The following is a 12,079-nucleotide window of genomic DNA, read 5'->3' on the forward strand; positions in this document are numbered from 1 at the left end:
AAAAGATTTTGTATTCAATGCTCAAATTCTAGCTTCAAACGTTCTGCAACTCATAATCATATTTTGATGAGGCGTGGGAAAATGACAACAATTCTGTCCAATAACACCAAAAACATCATTCTAGCATTCGACCTTCGCAAACAAAGAGTCGCGATTAGAATAATCTGATTTAGAGAGATAACCTGATTTCTAGATACTCGCCCTACTTAAAGCCATGAGATGTCCTGTTTTTTCATAACATCAATTGCAAAAGAATGAGGTTCCAGTTGATGAACAGGAGAAGGCTGCAATACATCATCATCATTCTCCCTCAGGCCTGATTAATTAGGTTAAGGAAAATATGAGGCGACCTTATTAAAGAGAACATTCAAGGATACACTGAGTCTCTTGGATTTTATGTCATAGCATCTATACCTGGACTGGGCATATCCAAGAAACACACAAGCTTTGGTATTAAATGTGGTCACAATGTGTCTATTCACCTTTGCTTACCTTTTTACTATTTCAAGTGCCAAGTATAGAGCATGCAATTGGTTCTTATAGCTATGCATGAAACTTCTTATCAATTGTTGAGGTATAAAGTAGTACTATATGTTGTGTCAAACATCAATACTACAACTATTACTATTGAATGTAGAATTATCTAGGCGCTCGAGCACCGTTAATCAATCCACTACTTTTTGATAAAGTACAATTTTGAGGTGTATTTTACAAATGAAGAGTTGAACTCTTTATATAGTTTCAACCTCAAGTATAAAAAACACTTCTCTCAAATGTGGGACAAATAATATAAAAAATTCAAAACAACTTTTTATACTAATGTGGAACTATTCTACCAATGTGGGACAAAAAATAACAAATATTCAACTTGACGATAAATTCAATAAATTTTTCAATCACCAACATTTTCTGGAGTTTCACATCACTGGCGCCTTCAAAAAATATTCAAACTTGTAGGAATAGTTTACAAGAAGAGGGGATTTCAATTCGAGAATCTTTACATCAACATGAATCAATTGTTTCTCAGAAGCCAAGGCGAGAAATTCAAAAACCTGTTCGGTATACTAATATGGTGGCCTATGCACTTCCAAACAATGCTTGAACTTGATTGTTGTCACCATCTTGGTCAACATATCTATGGGATTTTCAGTTGTAGTAATCTTCTAAAGAAGTATCTTGCCTCCGTCAATAATATCCCACTTAAAATGAAACCGAACATTGATGTGCTTTGTTCGTGCATGATAGACTTGGTTCTTTACCAAATGAATAGCACTCTGGCTATCACATAACACAATAATGTGCTTCTGAACAACTCCCAAATTTTTAAGAAAACCCTGCAACCAAATAGCTTCCTTAACAGCCTCTGAAGCTGCCATGTACTCTACTTCTATTGTCGACAAGGCAATGGTAGACTGTAAGGTAGACCTCCAACTCACTAGACCATTAGCAAATGTAAAAAAACATCCAGTAGTTGATCGACATTTATCCAAATCACCTGCAAAATCAGAATCCACATATCCAACAACACATTGATCAATAGTATTATTTTTCTCAAATACTATACCAACATCAATCGTATTTATAATATATCTCAAAATCCATTTCACAGCTTGCCAATGTCTTTTACCCAAACCATGCATATACTTGCTCACCATACTAACATCTTGTGAAATATCAAGTCTAGTACAAACCATTGCATACATCAGACTACCAACAACATTTGCATAAGGAACCTGTGACATATACTTACGTTCCTCTTCTGATTTATGAGATAAAGCCGCACTAAGTTTGAAATGAGGATCAAGAGGAGTGTTTACTGGTTTTGACTGCTCATACATGCCAAAACTTTGTACGACCTTTTTCAAATAGTGTTTATGAGACAAACTAACTCTTCCTCTCATTCCATCTCTGCAAATTTTCCTACCAAGTATCTTCTTTGCTTCACCAAGATCTTTCATCTCAAACTCTTGATTTAACTGACTTTTCAACTTGTTGATTTCTTCCTTATTCTTTGAAGCTATCAACATATCATCAACATGCAAGAGTAAATATATAAATGATCCATTTTGTATTTTGCAAAAATAAACACAATGATCATGTTTATTTTTGAGGTACTTCTGACCCATCATAGACTGATGAAATCGTTTGTACCACTGTTTTGGAGATTGTTTTAAACCATACAACGATTTCTTTAGTTTACATACCCAATTTTTTTTCCAGCAACCTACCTGAAATCCATCTGGCTGAGTCATATAGATTTCCTCTTCCAAAACACTATGTAAAAATGCATTTTTTACATCGAGTTGAACTAGTTCAAGATCAATTTGTGCTATCAAAGCTAACAAAATTCAAATGGAAGAATATTTAACAATTTGAGAAAATACCTCATTATAATCAATGTATTTCTTCTGTGCGTAGCCCTTAGCTACCAATCTAACATTGAAGCGAACATTATTTGTATTTGGAAACCCTTCTTTATTTACATAAACTCATTTGCAACCAATTGCTTTCTTACCCTTGGACAACTAAGCTAGCTCCCAAGTCTGATTCTGATGAAGAGACTGCATTTCTTCATCCATCGCTCCTTTCCACTTGTCTGATTCAGAGTTCCTCATTATTTCTTAGAAAGTGTCAGGAACATTATCATCCACAACTAGAAGTACATAGGCCACCATATTAGTATACCGAGTAGGTTTTCAAATTTCATGTCTTGGCATCTGAGAAACAATTGATTCTTGTTGTTGTGAAGATTCTCGAATTGAAATCTCCTCTTTTTGTACACTATTCCCCACCGCAACTAGAGGGTTACCCCATACAGTCTCATTTCTCACTGGGTTTCCCAAAATTGTCTCAACCTTCACCTGTTGTTGAGTACCACTAGTCTTCTCTTCAACTCGTGACTCCTTGCGTATTATTTTCTTCATCATCGCAAGTTCGTCAAAACTCACATCTCCGCTTAAAATTTTTTTTTTTTGGTCTTTAGACACCAAAGAGCATATCCTTTGACTCATGCACATATCCCCAAGAATATTGTTTTCTTGGCTTTTGGATATAACTTAGATTTTTTAACATGATAATAAGTCATAGTACCAAATACATGCAAAGAATCATAATCACTAGCAGGCTTTCCAAACCATACCTTATAGGGTGTTTTTCCCCTTATTGCAGATGATGGTAGACGATTGATGAGATGGCATGCATATCTAATAGCCTTGGCCCAAAATCTTTTGTCTAGCTCAACATTAGACAACATACATTGAACTTTTTCCAGCAAAGTCCGATTCATGCGCTCTGCCACCCCATTATGTTGTGGTGTATCTCGAACCGTGAAGTGTCGAGAAATACCTTCATCTTGTCATACCTTCATAAACGGGTCACTCGTGTATTCACCACCATTATCTGATCTGAGTCATTTAATCATTCTGTCGGTTTGAGTTTCAACTAATTTTTTTCACTTAAGGAAAATATCACACACTTCATTTTTATGCTTCATAGAATACACTCAAACTCCTCTGGAAAAATCATCAACAAAAGTGACAAAGAATGTATCCTTTGACTCCTGCACTTATCCTTAAGAATATTGCTTTCTTGGCTTTTGGATCCAACTTAGATTTTTTAACATGATAATAAGTCATAGTACCAAATACATGCAAAGAATCATAATCACTGGCGGGATTTCCAGACCATACCTCATAGGGTGTTTTTCCTCCTATTGCAGATGATGGTAGATGATTGATGAGACGACACGCACATCTAACAGCCTCAGCCCAAAATGTCTAACCCAGCATTAGACAACATACATTGAACTTTCTCTAGTAATGTTCGATTCATGCGCTCTGACACCCCATTCTACTATGGTTTATCTCGAACTATGAAGTGTCAAGCAATACTTTCATCTTGTCATACCTTCATAAATGTGTCACTCGTGTATTCACCACCATTATCTGATCCAAGCCATTTAATCTTTCTACCAACTTGAGTTTCAACTAATTTTTTCTACTTAAGGAAAATATCACACTTCATTTTTATGCTTTGTAGAATACACCCAAACTCCTCTTGAAAAATCATCAACAAAAGTGACAAAGAATGTATCATTTGACTCCTACACTTGTCCCTAAGAATATTGCTTTCTTGGCTCTTGGATCTAACTTAAATTCTTTAACATGATAATAAGTCATAGTACCAAATACATGTAAAGAATCATAATCACTAGCAGGCTTTCCAGACCATACCTCATAGGGTGTTTTTCCCCCTATTGCAGATGATGGTAGACGATTGATGAGATGACACATATATCTAATAGCCTCTACCCAAAACCTTTTGTCTAATCCAACATTAGACAACATACATCAAACTTTCTCCAACAAAGTCCGATTCATGCGCTCTGCCACCCCATTCTACTGTGGTGTATCTCGAACCGTGAAGTGTCGAGCAATACCTTCATCTTGTCATACCTTCATAAACGGGTCGCTCGTGTATTCACCACCATTATCTAATATGAGTCGTTTAATCTTTCTGCTAGTTTGAGTTTCAACTAATTTTTTCCACTTAAGGAAAATATCACACACTTCATTTTTATGCTTCATAGAATACACCCAAACTCCTCTAGAAAAATCATCAACAAAAGTGACAAAATAATGCATACCACTTAACGAAGCTATTTTCGTGGGCCCCAATACATCTATATGGATGTAGTCTAAAATACCTTCAGTATGGTGGATTGCAGTGCCAAAATACACTCTAGTATGTTTTCCTAAAATGCAATGCTCACAAAATTCAAGTTTGCACACCTTTACATCCTTTAACAAACCTCGCCTAGCTAATTGTTGCAAAGATTTGTCTCCTGCATGTGCTAGTCGCATATGCCATAACCTAGTTGTATCTGAACCTGCATCTTTTTCAAAAACAACAACTGTTGTGCCAATAACTGTACTACCTTGTAAATAATACAAGTTATTTTTCCTTATTCCTTTCATCACCACTAGCGCACCTGATTTAATCTTTAAGGTTCCATCTTTCAAAATGATAGTGAACCCTTTAGATTCTAAGACACCCAATGAAATCAGATTCTTCTTTAAGCTTGGAACATACCTAACATCAATCAAGGTCTTAATAGTTCCATCTTGACATTTCAACTGTATTGATCCTATTCCAGTTGTTTTATAAGTATTATCATTTCTCATAAAAACAACCCCACCATCTGATTCTTCAAAATTAGAAAACCATTCCCTATAGCGACACATGTGATAGGAACAACCAGAATCCAAAATCCACTCACCAAAATAATGTGACAAAGATGTTCCAACGAGAGAAAAATCTGACTCACTTCCATCATCATTGGCTATATTGGCATTAGAATGTGCTTTGCCCTTATTCTTCTGTTGTAATTTAGGGCAATCTTTCTTTCAACGTCCTCTCTTATGAAAAAAGGTGCATTCATATTTAGCAGGTCCCCCATGAGATTTACTCCTCCCATGAGATTTACTTTTCCTTCTAGGCATATGATTCTGAGAACGTCCCCTTATTGTTAGTGCTTCTGTTGTTTCCTTATAGACCCTCTGATCCTTCTTTCTGCATTCAGTAATAATCAATGCAGTACAAATAGCATCATAAGTAGCTTTATCTTTCCCATACAATAAAGTGGTGGTCAAATGTTTATACTCATCAGGGAGAGAATTCAGTAACAATATGGCTTTATCCTCATCTTTCACCTTTTCATCCAAATTTAACAAATCGGCCAAAATTTTATTGAAAGCATTTATGTGGTCATTAATCAAAATACTTGGTTGATACTGAAAGCGAAACAATTTCTTTTTCAAATAGAGCCGATTTTCCAAACTCTTGGTCATAAATGTATCTTCCAATTTCTTCCCCAATTTCTTTGCAGATGTCTCCCTCATAACACAATATTTCTGATTTTTAGCGAGACACATACGAATCGTACCATATGCATGACGATTGATTTTTTCCCAATCCCTGTCACCCATATCTACCGGTTTATCATCCAAAGCAATATCTAGTTCTTGCTGATACAAGATGTCCATCACCTCACATTGTCACATACCAAAATTATTGGTACAATCAAATTTCTCCACCTCAAACCGAGCATTAGCTATCGTCTTCGATGATGATATCGAAGCCGAAGGGGCTGGAGTTTGTGTGGACGGAGTTTCTTCTACTGCTGCACTAGTTTCTGCCATCTTCTATATATTTAATAGCAACTAACAAAGCAAAAGGCCTAAGATGAATAGTACGTACCAACTGTGTCCACTCTGTTTTATCCTATGAAATTCCACTTTGACCAAACCGACCTCTAGGAAGCAACTGAACCGCAATGGTCTTTGAGCACTCGCTTAGACAAGGTCTTTCTTAGGCATCACACGTGGAATCAAGGATCCTAACAGAGGAACACCTCCGCATCGACACTATTCAACCTAGCTTTTATACCAATTGTTGTGCCGGGCACCCCACTTGTGCCAAACACCAATACTACAACTATTGCTATTGAATATATAAGAAAATAAAGCAATGCAGAAACTAATAATAAAACAGTAAAAAGAGCAAGACAAGAAATTAACGAGGTTTGGTATAGAAATTACCTACGTCCTCGGGTGCTGACGATCAATCCACTACTTCTTGACAAAATACAACTTTGAGGTGTGTTATACAAATGAAGAGTTGAACTCTTTATATAGCTTCAACCTCAAGTCTAAAAAACACTTCTCTCCAATGTGGGACAAATAATACAAAAAGTTCAAAACAACTTTTTATACTAATGTGGAACTATTCTACCAATGTGGGACAAAAAACAACACTATAAAATGTCATCATAACTAAAATGTCAACTGAATTGTAGAGGTTATGGAGAGACTGCATGTTGTTAAGGCAAATGATTTTGTGATAAGTTCATGTGAATGACAGCAATGTAAAAGCAATCCTTAAGTGGCAAGGCTCTCCTCCTTAACTACAACAAAGGTAAAGGAAAAATACCTAGTTTGCATTCAAGACCATCACAATCAATAGTATACCCTTGTAGCTACTATACAAGGGTGTCTTGTCTACGCATTCCACAAGTTGACAATAGAAACATCCCTCGATGTTGTAAATAATAAGCAAACAAAGGTCATTATGGTGAAATTTTGGGTTCTAGTAATAATTCCAAAAAACAACTTAACTTGCATGCTAGAGTTATATTACACATCACTCCCACCCACAATTAACTTATGCTTAAATTTTGCGTTATAATGATAATTGGGATTCAAATGTAGGTTGCAGCGTGTAATAGCTTATGGAATTGAAGCTCCCATCTCTCGTAAATAATCTCTGAAATTGATTGATAATTGCAACAAACGTTAAAATTAGAACATCTAAAATAATAAATTTATATTTTTAAAGTAATATAGTTATATATTAAAAGAATTTTAAAACAAACCAAGAGACTTTATTTTCATTATTTGAACATTGTTGAACTTCAATTGTATTTAGCATGATTCATTTGTTCACAAATAAATCCCATTGGTAGTGTTGCATTTGAATCTACCTTAATTATTGATAATGCAGCCTGTAGACAATAAATGACATATAGTCGAAAACCTCGACTAAATAAATCACATCCCTAGTTTTTGGCACGTGACTAGCTGTAACTACATCTAAAATCTAATGGGGCCACTATGCCTAGGTAAGGATTTATTTTACAAATCATCATTTGAAACCAAGTTAAAAGCCAATTAAGACAGAACGTTGGTTGAAAACACAAAACATATATATACATACATATATACATACATACATACATACATACAAACATATATATATATATATATATATATATATAGTTCATAAACAACTAAAAATGTTTTTCATTTAGTAACAAGCTCTTTACATTAGGTTGTGCTTTTATGTAGCATTTTTCTTACTCCCTAGTCTACATACACAATGGGTCCCAAAACTAAACAAACCCTTAGTATCCTTATTGCCTTCCTGCCAACTTGTAATACATGTCAAAATGGTAGTATATTGGAGAACCTAACAAGTGGAGCTCTTCTTCAATTTAAATGTAAAATTATTAAGGAATAGAGTGTACAACTACATGCTCAGTAGACATTCTTAACTCCCCTTTATTCAAATTAGAATAACACACGATTTCTTATATGTATGCATGATCATAAGGTGCATGAACACAATCTTTATAGTCAAAGCAATTTGTTTGTCCAAAGTGCCAAACTATTCTACAGCCTGGGAAAGTTAAGACAATAGCTGGACACATGGCAGAACCATAGCAACTAGTGGCAATAGGGGTCCTACGGTGCTGACACCTGTGCATTAGGTGTTTGCTATAAGTTTTTAAGAATTTCCAAGTGGTGATTGTTGGTTTGTAATGCTACCAAGTGTCACAACTGGTTTCAACATGCCTTATATATATTCTTTTTTTTTTGCCCCAACTCCTATGTTATTTACATTTTAGATTGACCCTTATAATTTTCTTTCATCCAAGACCCTCCTATCACTAATAAGTCAAAATGAATTTCAAATATCAGCTAACACAACTCAAATAAATGAATACCTGACTAGTATGATCTTATTCATTGAAAAACAAAGCAAGTCATGATGGTTTATCAAATAAGTTTAAATTTACTGCGACCTAAAGGGCTTGGTTATTATAACTCTCTCCCCCTTAAGAAATTTCGTCCTCGGAATTTCATCCGATCTTGGGTTGTAAACAAATGAGGATATCTTTAAGTCATGTCAATTTTTTAATTCCTAAGTTGCTTCATTGATGCGATGGTGTTACCAAACTAACTTGACCAAAGGAGTAACCTTTTTCCTTAAGACCCTTTGCTTCTTTTCAAAAATTTGGATAAGATTTTCTTTATAATTGACATCCTCCTTCAACAAAATTTTAGACCGTTTAGGAACATGATTCAAATCTTGTTCAAACTTACAAAGCGTCAAGACATAGAAAACATCATTAATATTAGTTAATTCAGATAGTAACCTTAATTTATATATTGCTTTCCTAACTTGTTTGACAATTTGAAAGAGCCCAATAGAACGAGGTAGTAGTTTCCTTTCTTCCCAAATCTAAATATCCCCATTCGAGGTGACGCCCTTAGGAATACAAAATCTTCCATTTCAAATTCTAGTGATCATATTCATTTATTAGCATAACTCTTTTGTCTACTGTGAGTTGTAAGGAGATGATTTTGTACTTGCTTAATTTTCTCAATAGTTTCTTAAATTAAATATGGACCAAGCATTTGATTTTCCCCTGTCTATGCCCATTATAGCGGTGATCTACAAGGTCTCCTATATAGAGCTTCATAAGGTGCCATATTTATACTCGATTGGAAACTGTTGTTGTAAGCAAATTCTACTAAGTGTAGATACTTGATCCAACTCCCTTTGAGGTATAGAATGCAAGCCCTCAACACATCCTCTAAAATTTGAATTACCCTTTCAGATTGGCCATCTAGATGATAGGCAGTGCTGAATTTAAATTGTGTGCCTATAGCCTTTTGAAAACTTTGCCAAAATTAAACGGTAAATCTTGGATCTCTATATGAGATGATAGATAACGGAATCCCATGTAGCTATACAATTTATTTTATATACAAACGATTTAGCCTTCTGAGTGAATCTGAAGTCTTGATGGGTAAAAAGTGAGCTGATTTTATCAACCTATCCACAATAACCAACACGGTACCATGACCAAGGATAGTCTTTGGCAACCTTGAAACAAAATCCATTGTTACCTAATCTCGCTTCCATTGTACTATTGGTAATGGTTGTAATAAACCTGCAGACTTTTGATGTTTAGCTTTCATTTGTTGACAAGTTAGACATTTTGTCATAAATTCTCTCACGTCCTTCTTCATACATGCCTACCAAAATTGTCTTTTCAAATCTTCATACATCTTAGTGATACCGAGATGGATTATGTATCTAGAACAATGTGCTTCCCTCAAGACTTACTTTTTCAAATCACGTGAAACACAAAACCTACAGAAATATCAAAGTCCTCCATCAGAAAATTTTGTCCATCCTTCAAAGTGTGTACCCTTTTTTGTACCTCTAAATATTTTCTTAAATTGAGGGTCTTGCTCTTGTCCTTTGAAGGGCCATCTGCAAGTTAAAAGAATATATTGTCTTCAACATCTTCCACCTTTGAATTTTCAAGTTTTCCAATATATGTTGGAACTTCCAGCTTAGTGCACTTGCCACAACACTTGCCTTACTTGGATGAAAATTGAGTTCAAAGTCATAATCTTCCAAATACTCCACCTATCGCCTTTGCCTAAAGTTCAATTCATTTTTAGTAAAGAGATATATAAGGCTCTTATGGTCTGAATACACTTCAAATTTGTTTCAATACAATTATGAGCGCTAGAATTTCAAAGCAAACACAACAACAACCAATTTTAGGTCATGTATTGAATAATCGAACTTATATGGCTTTAGTTGTCATGATCCATACATAACCACCTTTTCCTTTTGGATAAACACACATCCCAATCCATTCAATGAAGCTTATGTATCTACTACATAGTGATCCTCGTCATTTGGAAGAACTAGTATTGAGGTTGTTGTTAATCGACGCTTTAATTCTTAGAATGCTCTTTCACATTAATCACTCCACACAAATTTCTTTCATTTCCTTGTCAGCTCAATCAATGTCATAGATAATCTAGAAAAATTATGCACAAACCTATGATAATACCCTGCCAAATCCAAGAAACAGCATATTTCAGCCACATTTTTAGGGGTCTCCCAACTCATTATAGCCTCAACTTTAGAATGATCAATAGATAACCCATCCTTCATTATGACATAACCTAAAAATTTCACATTAATTGTCCAAAACTCGCATTTCTCTTGCTTAGCAATAATTGATCTCTCTACAATGTCTATAAAGCCAATTGCAAGTGTTGTTAATGTTCTTCTCGAGGTCTTTGAATTTATCAAAATATCATTGATAAAAACTATAATAAATTGATCTAGGTATGGTTAAAACACTCAATTTATCATATCCATAACGATGTTAGGTGCATTCGTAACCCCAAATGGTAACATAAGAAACTCATAATGACCATATTGTGCATGCAATGTCATTTCTGGGATGTCTAATTCCCAAATTCTTAGTTGATGATAACCTAATTGCAAATCAATTTTTGAAAAATATTGAGATCTTGCTAATTGATCAAATAATTCATCAATTATTGGAAGTGGATATTGAATCTTGATAGTAACCTGATTTAACTTCCTATGATCAATGCATAGCCTCAATGACCCATCATGTTTTTTAGCAAATAATACAGGTGCACCCCATGGTGATGCACTAGGTCGAATAAATCACTTGTTAAGGAGATCTTGTAGTTGCACCTTAAGCTCCCTTAGTTTAGTCGGACCCATTCTATACGAGGCAGTTGATGTAGGTTTTCCCAAACACTGAATCAATAGAAAACTCAATCTCTTACTTTGGATGCAATCATGGCAAATCATCGGCAAAAATATCTAGAAATTCATCAACTATGGGCGAAGCAACTCGGGTTTTATTAACTTGTGTACTTCCTTTCATTGCTACTATAAAACCTAAACATTTTTCCGAAATTCCATCATTTCATAAGCAACCCAGATATCAAACATAAGCGCTTCTTAGTTTGGTATCCATTGAAGGAAACTATCACTCCTGTAGACATCATAATTTTTACCATATTTCCCTAATCTTGGGAAAATATGAAGGCAATACACCCATTTTGAACAAGTAAGGGTCCTGAGTCAAATTAGTTCAATTCGTGATTTAAGAGTGGATTTATTCGTTTAGATTGAGTCCTTAATTTTTCATGTCCTTTCCTGAATTGGTATTCATCTTGATAGGGCTACAATTGATTTAATTATCTGGTCATGTTCCAATTAAACCCATAAGGGCTTATGCCACAGTTGAGCAAAGATCAAGTCATGTAAGAATGGCAAAGGCAGCCTTATTAATTCCTTAACTAGATATTTCAAGCCATGTCATTGGAATTTAATTGGTGTTAGGGGTTCTTATAAAGTCATTTTAGACAAATAGTGGATTAATTGA

This window comes from Malania oleifera, chromosome 13 (assembly GCF_029873635.1).
Source record: "Malania oleifera isolate guangnan ecotype guangnan chromosome 13, ASM2987363v1, whole genome shotgun sequence".
NCBI classification, from domain to species: Eukaryota; Viridiplantae; Streptophyta; class Magnoliopsida; order Santalales; family Ximeniaceae; genus Malania; species Malania oleifera.